This window comes from Rutidosis leptorrhynchoides, chromosome 4, assembly GCF_046630445.1.
Source record: "Rutidosis leptorrhynchoides isolate AG116_Rl617_1_P2 chromosome 4, CSIRO_AGI_Rlap_v1, whole genome shotgun sequence".
Taxonomy (NCBI): Eukaryota; Viridiplantae; Streptophyta; class Magnoliopsida; order Asterales; family Asteraceae; genus Rutidosis; species Rutidosis leptorrhynchoides.
Window position 1 is genome coordinate 410,202,933 of NC_092336.1, and position 20,730 is coordinate 410,223,662.

At 35.5% G+C, this 20,730-nt stretch overlaps 1 non-coding gene across 1 annotated transcript; it reads left to right on the forward strand.

The window, feature by feature from the left end:
- The first annotated feature begins 16,860 nt into the window (after positions 1-16,860).
- On the forward strand, positions 16,861-16,967 carry LOC139846090 (small nucleolar RNA R71). Its single transcript, XR_011758835.1, has one exon. It is a non-coding gene; the product is annotated as a small nucleolar RNA R71 (small nucleolar RNA).
- The last annotated feature ends 3,763 nt before the right edge of the window (positions 16,968-20,730 follow it).

Sequence of the window (20,730 nt, forward strand, 5' to 3'; positions counted from 1 at the left end):
GAGCATCAAAAGCCATATGGTAAGTTGCAACCGTTAGAGATCTCGAAATGGAAATGGGAGCACATTACCATGGATTTCATCACTAAATTACCTAAGACGGCGAGAACTCAATATGATTCGATTTGGGTGATCGTGGACCGGTTGACGAAAAGCGCTTTGTTTCTTCCTATTAATGAAGCAATATCGTCGGAGGCCTTGGCTAAGTTGTTTATCAAGGAAGTGGTCTCGCGACATGGCGTTCCTATATCTATTATTTCGGATCGAGATACCCGTTTTACATCTCGATTTTGGGAAAAGTTTCACGAAGATATGGGTACACAATTAAAGTTGAGCACGGCGTATCATCCTCAAACGGACGGTCAAACCGAACGTACGAACCAAACTTTGGAAGATATGTTACGGGCGTGCATTATCGATTTCGGTGGTAGTTGGGATGAGCATCTACCTTTGGTGGAATTTTCGTACAATAATAGTTTTCATACTAGTATCGGGATGCCACCGTACGAGATGCTTTATGGTCGAAGGTGTCGAACTCCCATTTGTTGGGGAGAAGTGGGACAAAGGGAAATCGGGAGTACCGATTTGGTTCTAGAGACGAATAACAAGATTGATATTATCCGGGAGCATTTGAAAAAGGCTCAAGATAGGCAAAAGTCGTATGCCGATAAACGTAGACGGACGATCGAATTCCAAGAGGGCGACATGGTCATGCTTAAGGTTTCGCCATGGAAGGGTATTATTCGATTTCGAAAACGGGGAAAGTTAGGTCCTCGGTATATTGGGCCGTTTAAAGTTTTGGCTCGTGTTGGTGAAGTTTCATATCGATTGGAATTGCCCGAAGAGCTTGCGGGGATCCATAATACGTTTCATGTTTCTCACCTCCGTAAGTGTCTTGCGGACGATTCCTCATGGATGCCTTTAGATGAGATCGAACTAAACAATAAGTTGGAGTATATTGAAGAGCCGATTGCCATACTTGATGAGAAGGTCAAACGATTGAGACATAAGAAGGTTAGGACCTACAAAGTTCAATGGCGACGGAATAAAGGTTCCGAGTTTACATGGGAGCCCGAAGAGTTTGTGTTGGTGTATCTTCCCGCTTGTCATGCGGCTTGGATTGCGAGGACGCAATCCGAATAAGTGGGGGAGAGTTGTAAGACCCGTGATTTTTATTGTATATAATGCGTAAATAGTAAACCGGGGTGTAGAGTTTTCGTTATGTTGTAAAATGGAAGAAGTAGCTGAAACAGACCATATGCGCGCCGCGCAGATAGGGGCGCGCCGTGCAGATCCTGTCTGCCAGCTCATTTTTGCTTTTAATTAAATGGAAACGAGGGTATTTTGGTAAATGCACTTTAGAGCCGAATTTAATGCCTTTGGATCAGTTTTGGGAGTTCATTAATCACTCCCACAACCACCAACACTTATCCAAATTGATTTTAGTGAGAGAGTGAGTTTTAGAGAGGGAAAGCTCACTTTGAAGAGGAAGAAGAGGGTTTCTTGCTAAAGTCCAAGTTCTAAAGTTGTTCATCTCGTCAATTGCTACATCTTGATAGTTGTGGTATGCCTTAACTTTCAATTCTTGTTTTGATTTCGTGTATGGGTTAGGGTTTGAGTTAGTGTTACTCATAAAACCCATTTGTTGGTAAATTTGGGGGTTCTTGGGTAAATTGGGTCATGTAGACTCAATTATGTGTAAGCTAAGGTTTTAAATGTATTAATTGTTGTTATGAAACCCTAATTGGCTAATAATTTGCTAGAACACCTTAAGGAAGTGAAAATGGGTGTGATTTGGGTATAAATGACCCAAAATGGGTGTATTGACTTTTATTGAGTCAAACGGGTCAAAATGGACCAAGATTGGTTAACGTTAGTGTTTTGTGTTAAAACCTAGTGATTTAAAGTGTATGAAGGCCTTGAGTGCCAAGAGTTAGGGTTTTTGGTAAGAATGACCCAAATTAGGGTTAAGTGTCAAAATGGGTCAAGATGACCTAGGATGGTGTGTGTTATGAGATTAGGCCAAGTTGATTGATTAATTATATGCTTGTGAAATAGGTACGTTACCTTGGAATTCAAGCTTGGTTTAATAATCACCGAAGGTTTAAGGTGAGTGGAATAATTATGCGTATGTGTATATAATGTATTTATTTGTGTTGTGTAAATGTGGCATTGTCGCGGTGTTCAAGACACCACATTCTAGGTAACGAGTAGTATTGTCGCGGTGTTTAAGGCACTACTCATTGTGTAATTGACTTGTGGTATTTGTCGCGGTGTTTAAGACGCCACAATGTCATGGGAGTGGAAGTGTCGCGGTGTTCAAGACACCACTCATTGTATTGAATGAAGTGTGGATTCGTCGCGGTGTTTAAGACGCCACATTGTTGTAAGGGTGAGTTAGTCGCGGTGTTTAAGACATCACCCGGGGACTAGTGATTACGCGGTGTGTAAGTAACACTAGTGGATGTTATGAACTCCAACGGTCTTGTAAGTACCGTTTCCCTTGTTCGAATCGGTTAACCAAGGTTGCGTGAATTATGTAGTGAAAGTGCTTAATTATGAATCGTATGCTATTGTATTATTAGCTACTTGTGGAATTGCGGATATTGGTATATGCATATTATTGTTGCATGATTGTCGAATTGTTGATCCCGGGTATGAGGTTGCGTAAGTGATGCAAGTAGGTAGATTATATATGTATATGTATAATTATTGTGCTCACTAAGCTTTGCTTACCCTCTCGTTGTTTACCTTTTTATAGGTTCGTGTGTGGATAAGGGTAAGGGCATTACCTTGGATTGAGTTTCCCGCTTCGATGATTAAGAAGCGCTTTTGGTTTTGGCTTGGAGTTTGACCGAGATTTGGGTAGTTTAACCCCAAACACCATGCTCGTTGTGTCGTTTCGCAATTAAACTTTTGTGGTCGAAACTCTAATTTGTATTAAACTTGTATTCTTACACTTAGTGGCAATTTGGGCACGTGTGGGCCCCACTTTGTAAAACTCGCTCAAACCTTAGTTATGTGCTAGTTTTACATATATTAATGTACGGTTAAAAGCGTTTTGGCTAAAGGTGTCGGGAAGTCGCTCATCTTTTTTGCATTAAAGGCAACCGGCAACAGCCAGCTTTTGCGCGGCGCGCAAGCCGGGGCGCGCGGCGCGCAAACAGTCTGCCAGCAAAATTTTTTTTAGCTAAAATTTAACGAGGTTTAGTCGGTGGTTGGTTTGGGTCGTCACAGTATCTCAGTATTGATCACAACTCAAACTATATATATTTTGGAATCAACCTCAACCCTGTATAGCTAACTCCAACATTCACATATAGAGTGTCTATGGTTGTTCCGAAATATATATAGATGTGTCGACATGATAGGTTGAAACATTGTATACGTGTCTATGGTATCTCAAGATTACATAATATACAATACAAGTTGATTAAGTTATGGTTGGAATAGATTTGTTACCAATTTTCACGTAGCTAAAATGAGAAAAATTATCCAATCTTGTTTTACCCATAACTTCTTCATTTTAAATCCGTTTTGAGTGAATCAAATTGCTATGGTTTCATATTGAACTCTATTTTATGAATCTAAACAGAAAAGTATAGGTTTATAGTCGGAAAAATAAGTTACAAGTCGTTTTCGTAAAGGTAGTCATTTCAGTCGAAAGAACGACGTCTAGATGACCATTTTAGAAAACATACTTCCACTTTGAGTTTAATCATAATTTTTTGATATAGTTTCATGTTCATAATAAAAATCATTTTCTCAGAATAACAACTTTAAAATCAAAGTTTATCATAGTTTTTAATTAACTAACCCAAAACAGCCCGCGGTGTTACTATGACGGCGTAAATCCGGTTTTACGGTGTTTTTCGTGTTTCCAGGTTTTAAATCATTAAGTTAGCATATCATATAGATATAGAAAATGTGTTTAGTTGATTTTAAAAGTCAAGTTAGAAGGATTAACTTTTGTTTGCGAACAAGTTTAGAATTAACTAAACTATGTTCTAGTGATTACAAGTTTAAACCTTCGAATAAGATAGCTTTATATGTATGAATCGAATGATGTTATGAACATCATTACTACCTTAAGTTCCTTGGATAAACCTACTGGAAAAGAGAAAAATGGATCTAGCTTCAATGGATCCTTGGATGGCTCGAAGTTCTTGAAGCAGAATCATGACACGAAAACAAGTTCAAGTAAGATCATCACTTGAAATAAGATTGTTATAGTTATAGAAATTGAACCAAAGTTTGAATATGATTATTACCTTGTATTAGAATGATAACCTACTATAAGAAACAAAGATTTCTTGAGGTTGGATGATCACCTTACAAGATTGGAAGTGAGCTAGCAAACTTGAAAGTATTCTTGATTTTATGAAACTAGAACTTTTGGAATTTATGAAGAACACTTAGAACTTGAAGATAGAACTTGAGAGAGATCAATTAGATGAAGAAAATTGAAGAATGAAAGTGTTTGTAGGTGTTTTTGGTCGTTGGTGTATGGATTAGATATAAAGAATATGTAATTTTGTTTTCATGTAAATAAGTCATGAATGATTACTCATATTTTTGTAATTTTATGAGATATTTCTTGCTAGTTGCCAAATGATGGTTCCCACATGTGTTAGGTGACTCACATGGGCTGCTAAGAGCTGATCATTGAAGTGTATATACCAATAGTACATACATCTAAAAGCTGTGTATTGTACGAGTACGAATACGGGTGCATACGAGTAGAATTGTTGATGAAACTGAACGAGGATGTAATTGTAAGCATTTTTGTTAAGTAGAAGTATTTTGATAAGTGTATTGAAGTCTTTCAAAAGTGTATAAATACATATTAAAACACTACATGTATATACATTTTAACTGAGTCGTTAAGTCATCGTTAGTCGTTACATGTAAGTGTTGTTTTGAAACCTTTAGGTTAACGATCTTGTTAAATGTTGTTAACCCAATATATATAATATCAAATGAGATTTTAAATTATTATATTATCATGATATTATCATGTATGAATATCTCTTAATATGATATATATACATTAAATGTCTTTACAACGATAATCGTTACATATATGTCTCGTTTAAAAATCATTAAGTTAGTAGTCTTGTTTTTACATATGTAGTTCATTGTTAATATACTTAATGATATGTTTACTTATCATAGTATCATGTTAACTATATATATATCCATATATATGTCATCATATAGTTTTTACAAGTTTTAACGTTCGTGAATCACCGGTCAACTTGGGTGGTCAATTGTCTATATGAAACATATTTCAATTAATCAAGTCTTAACAAGTTTGATTGCTTAACATGTTGGAAACATTTAATCATGTAAATATCAATCTCAATTAATATATATAAACATGGAAAAGTTCGGGTCACTACAGTACCTACCCGTTAAATAAATTTCGACCCGAAATTTTAAGCTGTTGAAGGTGTTGACGAATCTTATGGAAATAGATGCGGGTATTTCTTCTTCATCTGATCTTCGCGCTCCCAGGTGCACTCGGGTCCTCTACGAGCATTCCATCAAACCTTAACAATTGGTATCTTGTTTTGCTTAAGTCTTTTAACCTCACGATCCATTATTTCGACGGGTTCTTCGATGAATTGAAGTTTTTCGTTGATTTGGATTTCATCTAACGGAATAGTGAGATCTTCTTTAGCAAAACATTTATTTAAATTCAAGACGTGGAAAGTGTTATGTACAGCCGCGAGTTGTTGAGGTAACTCTAGTCGGTAAGCTACTGGTCCGATACGATCAATAATCTTGAATGGTCCAATATACCTTGGATTTAATTTCCCTCGTTTACCAAATCGAACAACGCCTTTCCAAGGTGCAACTTTAAGCATGACCATCTCTCCAATTTCAAATTCTATATCTTTTCTTTTAATGTCAGCGTAGCTCTTTTGTCGACTTTGGGCGGTTTTCAACCGTTGTTGAATTTGGATGATCTTCTCGGTAGTTTCTTGTATAATCTCCGGACCCGTAATCTGTCTATCCCCCACCTCACTCCAACAAATCGGAGACCTGCACTTTCTACCATAAAGTGCTTCAAACGGCGCCATCTCAATGCTTGAATGGTAGCTGTTGTTGTAGGAAAATTCTGCTAACGGTAGATGTCGATCCCAACTGTTTCCGAAATCAATAACACATGCTCGTAGCATGTCTTCAAGCGTTTGTATCGTCCTTTCGCTCTGCCCATCAGTTTGTGGATGATAGGCAGTACTCATGTCTAGACGAGTTCCTAATGCTTGCTGTAATGTCTGCCAGAATCTTGAAATAAATCTGCCATCCCTATCAGAGATAATAGAGATTGGTATTCCATGTCTGGAGATGACTTCCTTCAAATACAGTCGTGCTAACTTCTCCATCTTGTCATCTTCTCTTATTGGCAAGAAGTGTGCTGATTTGGTGAGACGGTCAACTATTACCCAAATAGTATCAAAACCACTTGCAGTCCTTGGCAATTTAGTGATGAAATCCATGGTAATGTTTTCCCATTTCCATTCCGGGATTTCGGGTTGTTGAAGTAGACCTGATGGTTTCTGATGCTCAGCTTTGACCTTAGAACACGTCAAACATTCTCCTACGTATTTAGCAACATCGGCTTTCATACCCGGCCACCAAAAATGTTTCTTGAGATCCTTGTACATCTTCCCCGTTCCAGGATGTATTGAGTATCTGGTTTTATGAGCTTCTCTAAGTACCATTTCTCTCATATCTCCAAATTTTGGTACCCAAATCCTTTCAGCCCTATACCGGGTTTCGTCTTCCCGAATATTAAGATGCTTCTCCGATCCTTTGGGTATTTCATCCTTTAAATTTCCCTCTTTTAAAACTCCTTGTTGCGCCTCCTTTATTTGAGTAGTAATGTTATTATGAATCATTATATTCATAGATTTTACTCGAATGGGTTCTCTGTCCTTCCTGCTCAAGGCATCGGCTACCACATTTGCCTTCCCCGGGTGGTAACGAATCTCAAAGTCGTAATCATTCAATAATTCAATCCACCTACGCTGCCTCATATTCAGTTGTTTCTGATTAAATATGTGTTGAAGACTTTTGTGGTCGGTATATATAATACTTTTGACCCCATATAAGTAGTGCCTCCAAGTCTTTAATGCAAAAACAACCGCGCCTAATTCCAAATCATGCGTTGTATAATTTTGTTCGTGAATCTTCAATTGTCTAGACGCATAAGCAATCACCTTCGTTCGTTGCATTAATACACAACCGAGACCTTGCTTTGATGCATCACAATAAATCACAAAATCATCATTCCCTTCAGGCAATGACAATATAGGTGCCGTAGTTAGCTATTTCTTCAATAACTGAAACGCTTTCTCTTGTTCATCATTCCATTCAAATTTCTTCCCTTTATGCGTTAATGCAGTCAAGGGTTTTGCTATTCTGGAAAAGTCTTGGATGAACCTTCTGTAGTAACCAGCTAGTCCTAAAAACTGGCGTATGTGTTTCGGAGTTTTTGGGGTTTCCCACTTTTCAACAGTTTCTATCTTTGCCGGATCCACCTTAATACCTTCTTTGTTCACTATGTGACCGAGGAATTGAACTTCTTCCAACCAAAATGCACACTTTGAAAACTTAGCGTACAATTCTTCCTTCCTCAATACTTCTAACACCTTTCTCAAATGTTCACCGTGTTCTTGGTCATTCTTTGAGTAAATAAGTATGTCATCAATGAAAACAATGACAAACTTGTCAAGGTATGGTCCACACACTCGGTTCATAAGGTCCATGAACACAGCTGGTGCATTAGTTAAACCAAACGGCATGACCATAAACTCGTAATGACCGTAACGTGTTCTGAAAGCAGTCTTTGGAATATCATCTTCTTTCACCCGCATTTGATGATACCCGAAACGTAAGTCAATCTTTGAATAAACAGACGAGCCTTGTAGTTGATCAAATAAGTCATCGATTCTCGGTAGTGGGTAGCGGTTCTTGATGGTAAGTTTGTTCAACTCTCGGTAGTCGATACACAACCTGAATGTACCATCTTTCTTCTTGACAAACAAAACAGGAGCTCCCCACGGTGATGTGCTTGGTCGAATGAAACCACGCTCTAAAAGTTCTTGTAATTGGCTTTGTAGTTCTTTCATCTCGCTGGGTGCGAGTCTGTAAGGAGCACGAGCTATTGGTGCAGCTCCTGGTACAAGATCTATTTGAAATTCAACGGATCGATGTGGGGGTAATCCCGGTAATTCTTTCGGAAATACATCAGGAAATTCTTTTGCGACGGGAACATCATTGATGCTCTTTTCTTCAGTTTGTACTTTCTCGACGTGTGCTAGAACAGCATAGCAACCTTTTCTTATTAGTTTTTGTGCCTTCAAATTACTAATAAGATGTAGCTTCGTGTTGCCCTTTTCTCCGTACACCATTAAGGGTTTTCCTTTTTCTCGTATAATGCGAATTGCATTTTTGTAACAAACGATCTCTGCTTTCACTTCTTTCAACCAGTCCATACCGATTATCACATCAAAACTCCCTAACTCTACTGGTATCAAATCAATCTTAAATGTTTCGCTAACCAGTTTAATTTCTCGATTCCGACATATATTATCTGCTGAAATTAATTTACCATTTGCTAATTCGAGTAAAAATTTACTATCCAAAGGCGTCAATGGACAACTTAATTTAGCACAAAAATCTCTACTCATATAGCTTCTATCCGCACCCGAATCAAATAAAACGTAAGCAGATTTATTGTCAATAAGAAACGTACCTGTAACAAGCTCCGGGTCTTCCTGTGCCTCTGCCGCATTAATATTGAAAACTCTTCCACGGCCTTGTCCATTCGTGTTCTCCTGGTTCGGGCAATTTCTAATAATGTGGCCCGGTTTTCCACATTTATAACAAACTACATTGGCATAACTTGCTCCGACACTACTTGCTCCGCCATTACTCATTCCGACACCATTTGTTCCTTTCGTTCTATTAACCCCTGGTCCGTAGACCTCACACTTCGCCGCGCTATGACCATTTCTTTTACACTTGTTGCAAAATTTGGTGCAGAACCCCGAGTGATTCTTTTCACACCTTTGGCATAGCTGCTTCTGATTGTTGTTGTTGTTGCGGTTATTATTGTTGTTGGGATGATTGTTGTAGTTGCTGTTGTTGTTGTTGTTGGGCCGTTTGTTGTAGTTGCGATTGATGTTTCGATTGTTGGGATAATTGTTGCGATTATTGTTGTAATTGCTGTTGTTGTTGTATTGGTGATTCTTATCACCGTTTTCCTCCCACTTTCTTTTGACTTGCTTCACATTGGCCTCTTCAGTAGTCTGTTCTTTAATTCTTTCTTCAATTTGGTTCACGAGTTTGTGAGCCATTCTACATGCCTGTTGCATGGAGGCGGGCTCGTGTGAACTTATATCTTCTTAGATTCTTTCCGGTAATCCTTTCACAAACGCGTCGATCTTCTCTTCCTCATCTTCGAATGCTCCCGGACACAATAGGCACAATTCTGTGAATCGTCTTTCGTACGTGGTAATATCAAATCCTTGGGTTCGTAACCCTCTAAGTTCTGTCTTGAGCTTATTGACCTCGGTTCTGGGACGGTACTTCTCGTTCATCAAGTGCTTGAATGCTGACCACGGTAGTGCGTACGCATCGTCTTGTCCCACTTGCTCTAGATAGGTATTCCACCATGTTAACGCAGAACCTGTGAAGGTATGCATAGCGTACTTTACTTTGTCCTCTTCAGTACACTTACTTATGGCAAACACCGATTCGACCTTCTCGGTCCACCGTTTCAATCCGATCGGTCCTTCGGTTCCATCAAATTCCAAAGGTTTGCAGGCAGTGAATTCTTTATAGGTGCATCCTACACGATTTCCTGTACTGCTAGATCCAAGGTTATTGTTGGTATGTAGCGCAGCCTGTACTGCGGCTATGTTTGAAGCTAGAAAAGTACAGAATTCCTCTTCATTCATATTCACGGTGTGTCGAGTAGTCGGTGCCATTTCCTTCAAAATAGTTAAATGGAACATGTTAATCATACAGAATATTAAGAGTAGTTAATAGTATTTCGTAGCATAATATGAACTCATTTATAAAAGCTTTTTCTTCATATTAGCGTTTTATAAGTTTAAATTCGGGTAGTACCTACCCGTTAAGTTCATACTTAGTAGCTAATATACAATTCAACTACTACAATTCTATATGAAAAACTGATTATAATAATATTTCGCGTTCAAACTTTTATACAATATTTTACAAACTTACAATACCGCTTATTTTACATAAAGCATGAAATATAGCACACAATAACTTTGATACAAGATAGTTGTGAAGATAATTCTAGCTAGTACACAAGTCGTTCAGCAAAGGCAATAAAGACACGTAATTCATACGTCCAGAAACAAGTCATGCATTCTGGTTTTACTAGGACTACTTCCCATCCTTGGTCTTGTGCAACATAACCGTTATGGCCGTTGATAAGACAGCGTGTTGTAACGTCGTCAAAGGGACGAGGGTTACGTAATGTCCAACAGTCCCGTAATAATCTAAAAACCTCATTTCTTACCCCAATTACCGACTCCGTCACTTGTGGAAACGTTTTGTTTAATAGTTGTAGCCCGATGTTCTTGTTCTCACTTTGGTGAGAAGCGAACATTACTAATCCGTAAGCATAACATGCTTCTTTATGTTGCATGTTAGCCGCTTTTTCTAAATCACGAAGTCCAATATTCGGATATATTGAGTCAAAATAATTTCTTAACCCGTTGCGTAAAATAGCAATTGGGTTCCCCGCAATATATGCGTCAAAGTAAACACATCGTAACTTATGGGTTTCCCAATGTGATATCCCCCATCTTTCAAACGAAAGTCTCTTATAAACCAAGACATTCTTGGAACGTTCTTCGAATGTCTTACAAACTGATCTCGCCTTAAATAGTTGTGCCGAGGAATTCTGGCCGACTCTAGACAAGATTTCATCAATCATGTCTCCGGGTAGGTCTCTTAAAATATTGGGTTGTCTATCCATTTTATGTTTTTAAACTGTAAAATAGACAAGAGTTAGATTCATAAAAAAATACTTATTAATACAAGCAATTTTTACATATATCATAAAGCATAAGAACACTATATTACATATATTACACCACACGAATACAACTATCTTATTCCGACTCGCTCGTTTCTTCTTCTTCGGTTTTGGTTCGTTTTGCCAAGTTTCTAGGGATATATGATGTTCCCCTAATACGAGCCATCGTTGTCCACATTGGTTTAGAAAAACCTGGTGGTTTAGAGGTTCCCGGGTCATTGTTACAACTTAAGGACTTCGGGCGTTGACGATACATATAAAGTTCATCGGGGTTGGAATTAGATTTCTCTATTTTTATGCCCTTTCCCTTATTATTTTCTTTTGCCTTTTTAAATTCAGTTGGGGTTATTTCTATAACATCATCGGAATTCTCGTCGGAATCCGATTCATCGGAGAATTGGTAATCCTCCCAATATTTTGCTTCCTTGGCGGAAACACCATTGACCATAATTAACCTTGGTCGGTTGGTTGAGGATTTTCTTTTACTTAACCGTTTTATTATTTCCCCCACCGGTTCTATTTCTTCATCCGGTTCCGATTCTTCTTCCGGTTCCGATTCTTCTTCCGGTTCCGACTCTTCTTCCGGTTCCTCTTCGGGAACTTGTGAATCAGTCCACGAATCATTTCAATTTACATTTGACTCTTCATTATTATTAGGTGAGTCAATGGGACTTGTTCTAGAGGTAGACATCTATCACATAATATCAAACGCGTTAAGAGATTAATATATCACATAATATTCACATGTTAAAAATATATAGTTTCCAACAAAATTTGTTAAGCAATCATTTTTCAAGTAAACACGGTCGAAGTCCAGACTCACTAATGCATCCTAACAAACTCGATAAGACACACTAATGAAAAATTCTGGTTCTCTAAGACCAACGCTCGGATACCAACTGAAATGTCCCGTTCTTATTGATTAAAAATGTTCCATATTAATTGATTTCGTTGCGAGGTTTTGACCTCTATATGAGACGTTTTTCAAAGACTGCATTCATTTTTAAAACAAACCATAACCTTTATTTCATAAATAAAGGTTTAAAAAGCTTTACGTAGATTATCAAATAATGATAATCTAAAATATCCTGTTTACACACGACCATTACATAATGGTTTACAATACAAATATGTTACATCGAAATCAGTTTCTTGAATGCAGTTTTTACACAATATCATACAAACATGGACTCCAAATCTTGTCCTTATTTTAGTATGAAACAGCGGAAGCTCTTAATATTCACCTGAGAATAAACATGCTTTAAACGTCAACAAAAATGTTGGTGAGTTATAGGTTTAACCTATATATATCAAATCGTAACAATAGACCACAAGATTTCATATTTCAATACACATCCCATACATAGAGATAAAAATCATTCATATGGTGAACACCTGGTAACCGACATTAACAAGATGCATATATAAGAATATCCCCATCATTCCGGGACACCCTTCGGATATGATATAAATTTCGAAGTACTAAAGCATCCGGTACTTTGGATGGGGTTTGTTAGGCCCAATAGATCTATCTTTAGGATTCGCGTCAATTAGGGTGTCTGTTCCCTAATTCTTAGATTACCAGACTTAATAAAAAGGGGCATATTCGATTTCGATAATTCAACCATAGAATGTAGTTTCACGTACTTGTGTCTATTTTGTCAATCATTTATAAAACCTGCATGTATTCTCATCCCAAAAATATTAGATTTTAAAAGTGGGACTATAACTCACTTTCACAGATTTTTACTTCGTCGGGAAGTAAGACTTGGCCACTGGTTGATTCACGAACCTATAACAATATATACATATATATCAAAGTATGTTCAAAATATATTTACAACACTTTTAATATATTTTGATGTTTTAAGTTTATTAAGTCAGCTGTCCTCGTTAGTAACCTACAACTAGTTGTCCACAGTTAGATGTACAGAAATAAATCGATAAATATTATCTTGAATCAATCCACGACCCAGTGTATACGTATCTCAGTATTGATCACAACTCAAACTATATATATTTTGGAATCAACCTCAACCCTGTATAGCTAACTCCAACATTCACATATAGAGTGTCTATGGTTGTTCCGAAATATATATAGATGTGTCGACATGATAGGTTGAAACATTGTATACGTGTCTATGGTATCTCAAGATTACATAATATACAATACAAGTTGATTAAGTTATGGTTGGAATAGATTTGTTACCAATTTTCACGTAGCTAAAATGAGAAAAATTATCCAATCTTGTTTTACCCATAACTTCTTCATTTTAAATCCGTTTTGAGTGAATCAAATTGCTATGGTTTCATATTGAACTCTATTTTATGAATCTAAACAGAAAAGTATAGGTTTATAGTCGGAAAAATAAGTTATAAGTCGTTTTTGTAAAGGTAGTCATTTTAGTCGAAAGAACGACGTCTAGATGACCATTTTAGAAAACATACTTCCACTTTGAGTTTAATCATAATTTTTGGATATAGTTTCATGTTCATAATAAAAATCATTTTCTAAGAATAACAACTTTAAAATCAAAGTTTATCATAGTTTTTAATTAACTAACCCAAAACAGCCCGCGGTGTTACTATGACGGCGTAAATCCGGTTTTACGGTGTTTTTCGTGTTTCCAGGTTTTAAATCATTAAGTTAGCATATCATATAGATATAGAACATGTGTTTAGTTGATTTTAAAAGTCAAGTTAGACGGATTAACTTTTGTTTGCGAACAAGTTTAGAATTAACTAAACTATGTTCTAGTGATTACAAGTTTAAACCTTCGAATAAGATAGCTTTATATGTATGAATCGAATGATGTTATGAACATCATTACTACCTTAAGTTCCTTGGATAAACCTACTGGAAAAGAGAAAAATGGATCTAGCTTCAATGGATCCTTGGATGGCTCGAAGTTCTTGAAGCAGAATCATGACACGAAAACAAGTTCAAGTAAGATCATCACTTGAAATAAGATTGTTATAGTTATAGAAATTGAACCAAAGTTTGAATATGATTATTACCTTGTATTAGAATGATAACCTACTGTAAGAAACAAAGATTTCTTGAGGTTGGATGATCACCTTACAAGATTGGAAGTGAGCTAGCAAACTTGAAAGTATTCTTGATTTTATGAAACTAGAACTTTTGGAATTTATGAAGAACATTTAGAACTTGAAGATAGAACTTGAGAGAGATCAATTAGATGAATAAAATTGAAGAATGAAAGTGTTTGTAGGTGTTTTTGGTCGTTGGTGTATGGATTAGATATAAAGAATATGTAATTTTGTTTTCATGTAAATAAGTCATGAATGATTACTCATATTTTTGTAATTTTATGAGATATTTCATGCTAGTTGCCAAATGATGGTTCCCACATGTGTTAGGTGACTCACATGGGCTGCTAAGAGCTGATCATTGAAGTGTATATACCAATAGTACATACATCTAAAAGCTGTGTATTGTACGAGTACGAATACGGGTGCATACGAGTAGAATTGTTGATGAAACTGAACGAGGATGTAATTGTAAGCATTTTTGTTAAGTAGAAGTATTTTGATAAGTGTATTGAAGTCTTTCAAAAGTGTATAAATACATATTAAAACACTACATGTATATACATTTTAACTGAGTCGTTAAGTCATCGTTAGTCGTTACATGTAAGTGTTGTTTTGAAACCTTTAGGTTAACGATCTTGTTAAATGTTGTTAACCCAATGTATATAATATCAAATGAGATTTTAAATTATTATATTATCATGATATTATCATGTATGAATATCTCTTAATATGATATATATACATTAAATGTCTTTACAACGATAATCGTTACATATATGTCTCGTTTAAAAATCATTAAGTTAGTAGTCTTGTTTTTACATATGTAGTTCATTGTTAATATACTTAATGATATGTTTACTTATCATAGTATCATGTTAACTATATATATATCCATATATATGTCATCATATAGTTTTTACAAGTTTTAACGTTCGTGAATCACCGGTCAACTTGGGTGGTCAATTGTCTATATGAAACATATTTCAATTAATCAAGTCTTAACAAGTTTGATTGCTTAACATGTTGGAAACATTTAATCATGTAAATATCAATCTCAATTAATATATATAAACATGGAAAAGTTCGGGTCACTACAATTTTCCCCACACTTAGGCGTTTCATTATTGTTTAGCACTACCGCTGGAGTTGGTAAAACAACATGGTTATTACCAATCATTTTTATTGGTTCAATGGTTTTGGTTGGTGGAGATTTAGACTTTCGAATCATAAAGGTGATTGATTTGTCACCACTTTTAAGTGTCATTCTTTCATTTCCTACATCAAATAACGCCCCGGTGGACGCAAAGAATGGTCGACCTAAAATTAGAGGAACGTTTGGGTCCTCTTCTATGTCAATGACAATAAATTCGACTAGAAAGGTTAAATTACCTACTTGAACGGGTAGGTTGTCAGCAATTCCAACTTGGTGCTTAATGGTTTGATCAAAGAGTCGAACACTCATATCCGTTGGACTTAACTTACCTACACCTAATGTTTTAAATAATGAAAGAGGCATAACACTCACACTTGCACCTAAATCTGCTAATGCATCATACATGACACAATCACTAAGTAGACAAGGAACAATAAATTCACCCGGATCACCTACTCTTGGTGGAGGTTTTGGTGGAACTGTCTTCACCGGGTTTACTTCTACGGTTTTTGTTTCTTGTACTTTCTTATACTTCTTCTTCTTCTTCTTTCCAATGGTATCACCAACTTTATTACCTATTACTTGCTCATACTCAACTCCTTTTCTTGGAAACGGGATGGGTGGTTTGTATGGTGCCACCACTGGCTTTACATACTCGGGTGGTGGTGGTGGTGTAACTTCTTCATTGTTACTTACATCTAAAACTTTCCCATCTTCTGGTATTGGTTTTTCAGAATTTGTGGATATCATGTTAACATTTTCATTCCGAGGATTTACTTCATTATTACTCGGTAGCTTTCCTTGTTCCCTTTCACTCATCAATCTAACAAGAGTACCTACTTGTTTTTCTAGATTCAAAATGGAAGCTTGTTGAGTTCTTAATGACTGATCAAACCTCTCGTTCGTTTGGGTTTGAGATGTAATGAATTGTGTTTGAGATTCAATCAGCTTTGCCATCATTTCTTCTAGATTTGGCTTTTTCTCTTCGATTTGTTGTGGTGGTTTATACAAGCTAGGTCTTTGTTGATTGAAAGTGTTGTTTTGAGTTGGTTGGTTATTCGGACCTTGTTGGTTATACGAGTTATTGTCGGGTCCTTTTGGATTGTAAAGAATGTTTTGATTTCGATTGAAGTTTGGCCTTGGCGGTTGATAATTATTCTGATAACTATTTTCCAGCCTTTGGTTCATGTAGACAACATTCTCACGTTGTTCCATCGTTTGTTCAATGTGACAGTCTTTCGTTAAGTGTGGTCCACCGCATTGCTCACAACTGATTCGTATTGCGTGAATATCTTTATTCATCTTTTCCATTCGTCTTTCGAAAGCATCTATTTTTGCGGAAACAGAATCAAAGTCATGGCTAGAATCGGCTCTAGCCGCTTTAGATGAACGAACAATATCTTTTTCTTGGTGCCACTCATGTGAGTGGGAGGCTGTGTTATCAATAATTTTGTAAGCTTCAGTTGCGGTTTTCTTCATAATGGATCCACCAGCGGTTATGTCGATGTCTTTTCGTGTAGCAACGTTGACACCTTGGTAGAATATTTGTACTATTTGATAAGTGTCTAAACCGTGTTGAGGACATCCTCTCAACATCCTTCCGAATCTTGTCCATGCCTCATATAATGTTTCATTTGGCTTTTGCGTGAACGTAACAATTTCTCCTTGAAGTCTCACGGCTTTAGATGCCGGAAAGAATTGTTTAAGAAATTTTTCAACTAAAACATCCCATGTGTCAATCGCCCCTTCAGGTAACGATTCTAACCAATCTTTGGCTTCTCCCTTTAAAGTCCAGGGAAACAACATGAGATAGATCTGTTCATCCTCAACTTCTCGGATTTTGAATAGTGTACAGATCCTGTTAAACGTACGAAGATGTTCGTTTGGATCTTCCTTTGGCGTACCACTATATTGGCACTGATTAGTTACCATGTGTAGGATTTGTCCTTTGATTTTTATAATCTGGCGCATTAATGTCTGGCTTAATAATGGCGTGACCTTGGCCCGTGCGTGTGGCTCTCATTCGGTCTTCCATACTTAGAGGTTCCAGATTTTCCATAATTGAATTTGTTGAATACGAATCACTAGAAGATTCTGATTTAATAGTTTGTGGTTCAGGAGGAATAATTAGTGGTTCAGGATCTTGGAATTGTCCTTGAATATCCTCCGGGTTCTTAGTTGTGAAATCGGGTTCAAAAGATGGATTATCGGAAATTTGAGTTGGAGTTCTTGGTCGACTAGATGATGATTCTAAAGAAAAATCAACGGCGACAATATTGGCTAGATGTCTTGATCGAGTTACAGGTGGTGAACGTATGACAGGTAGTGAACGTTTTGCTCGGTGCATTCACAGAATATCCTATTAGTTATAAAAATAATAAGAAAAACTTATATAAGCTATCCAATTAATAGACTTTTCTGATTTTTGCCCACGTTTCGAATAGCCAAAAGATGCAGCAGAGGGGCAGGATTCGTTTGGTCTCAATAAAATTGAGGACTGTTTGGCTCCAACAACCCGGTCCACGTACAAATCCAACTATTACTACGAACCAGAAAATTTTGATGTCTATCAATTTAACCACTTAAAATAAATTTTCGTAATTTTAAGAAATTTAGATAAGAAGTAGAATAAAAATCTTATCCTAAAACTAGAATAGCGAGAAATAAGAAAGAAAAAGATTGCGCGTCGAAAAAGGTCGAAAAATAGGCGTCGAAAAATAAAAATAAGAAATTAGCGCGAAAAACGGCGTCGCAAAATTTTAAAGCACATAAATCTTAGTCTAAGGAATAAGCACTTAAGGGATTTTACGGCAAACCTAAAAATTCTAGAAATAAAAATAACTATGGCAAAACTAAACTAAATACTAAAAATTGTAACTAGAGTCTAAAAATCTAAAGGTAATAAAAAAAAAAAACTTTTTTTTTAATTTTTTTTTTTTTAAAATTTTTTTTATATAAATTTTTTTTAAAACTTTTTTTTTAAATTTTTTTTAAAAAAAAACGATTTTTTTACAATTTTTTTTAAAAAGAATTTTTTTTCTTTAAAAAAAACGAATTTTTTTTACACAAATTTTTTTTTTTTTTTTAAAAAAACGAAATTTTTTTTTTCTTAAAAAAAAACGATTTTTTTTACCCAATTTTTTTTTTAAAGGAATTAATAATTTTTTTATTATTATTATTATTTTTTCAAAACTTTTTTTTAACTCATTTACTATTCATGAATAGTAAATGAAAAAAAATTAATTAATTTACTATTCACATGAAAGCGACATGATAGAAATTATTAATTGCAAGTTACATAATATACCCCTGAAATATTTAATAAATACGACTTTTTAAAACTTTTACGATTCAAAATAGTAAAGGAAAGAAATTAATTAATTTACTATTCACATGAAAGCGATCACTCCACCATCGTGATCACCACCTCCGGCACCACTCCACCATAAATCCGCTACCACCGCTCTCACTTTTCACTCTCTCCCTTAATTCTTGTCATGAACAACCACCTACAACGACCATCATCACCCTACTACCATATTGCTACTTCATACCATCTATTTGCTGTTTCAACCGATGCCAAACAATCACCACTAACTCATTACCTTCACCTTTATTTTTCTGTTTTCAGTCGAATGAGTTGCCATAGGTTTCTTTGTTCAACGTACATAAACTCAATTATCAAAAACCATATCCAACACCACCGAAAAACTATCTCCTGCTATTTCTTTGTTTCTGCTCCTGTTATTTTTTTTTTCTTTTCGAACATAAAACAACCACCACCTACTCTTCTGATACTGTTTCCTGTTTCAACTATCACCTTAAAACCGCCACGATCCACCATCATCAATTTCCTTTCAATATTTTCTTTTTCTTCTTTCTTTCGAACCAACACCAAGCTGTAGCAGCTCTCTCTTTCTTCCTCTCTCTCATATTTCTGTTTTACGATCGAAGAAGAGAGATGGCAATGAAGTTAAAACGATGCTGATAATCATGGTGATCTAGTGACATGATAATAGTAATGAATAATAATCGTGAACGAGGAAGAAGATGGGTTCGGTGGTGACAAGTCGATGAAGATGATGTAGACGTTTATGAAGATGATGTAAACGTTTATGAAGATGATGTAGACGTTTATGAAGATGATGCTTATGATAACGATTACGTTGAAGACAGTAATACAATGAAATTACACGAAGGATGATATTTGATTTTCAACTGCTCATAAAGAAACGGACTGCAACTGTTGAGGTGTTGTTGTTTCTGTTTCCTGACAAAATCCCACAACCATCGTTTTCTTTCCTTTTCCTATTCGTGCTTTCTACCTACTCCACTAATCTGTTCAATTACACTTGCAAGATTCCTTCTGTTTCGTAAACTGAAACCCATTTAATTGATATAATTGGGCTGAATTGTAGACCCAAGATGATAATGGATTCTGTTTTTGGGCTGCTAAATTCTGTTTCTAATTGGGCCGTAATACTAGGCCAAGAACCCACGAAAAGGGTTGCTGATTGTTTATGCTGCTCTGCTCGACTTTATATATATATTTTTTTTTGATTCTATATCTAGTTTCTATTGCTATTATAAACATAAAGGAAAGAGGTGATGCGAGTTTGGTGATTAATGGTGATATACGATATTGAAATAAGTATGATGATGAACGAGATCAAGATGGGAAAGATGGAAAATGATAATGATCACATGATGTATGATTATTATGAAAATGATAATTATAGTTTAAGATTATGATCATGAATGATGATAATGGTGTAAGGTGTTAAATCAATGATGGTAGTTAATGAAGAATGATTATATTGATTATGATATCGATAGCGAAAATAAGATTAGGATGGTGATGATATTAAATGGTAATGATAAATAAAATGAGGATGGTAATTAAAAGATACGAATTAATGATTAGGGGCGTTTTCGTTTAACCGAGAGGTCTCGGGTTCGAGCCCGGGCGATGACATTTTTGGAGAGTATTTCTTTAAAGGTAGTTTCTATTATTATTATTATTATTATTATTATTATTATTATTATTATTATTATTATTATTATTATTATTATTATTATTATTATTATTATTATTATAAAATAAAAACCACTTTTTATTTTATCATATAACTATTAATTATATAAAAATTATATTTAATACAATCATAGTAATATTTTTTTAAACAGTAATTATTTATTTAAGATAAATAAAGTGAATATAATTAATTAAGTTATTAATGAAACACATGATTTAAAATAACAACTAAATCACTAATAATATATAAATTTGTTTGATTACCATTTTATGTGTTAATATATATAAATGATATAGGTTCGAGAATTCGAGACCAATCCTATACTTGTTCAATGTCGTCATATGTATTTTTACTACAAAATACAGTATGGTGAGTTTCATTTGCTCCCTTTTTAATTGCTT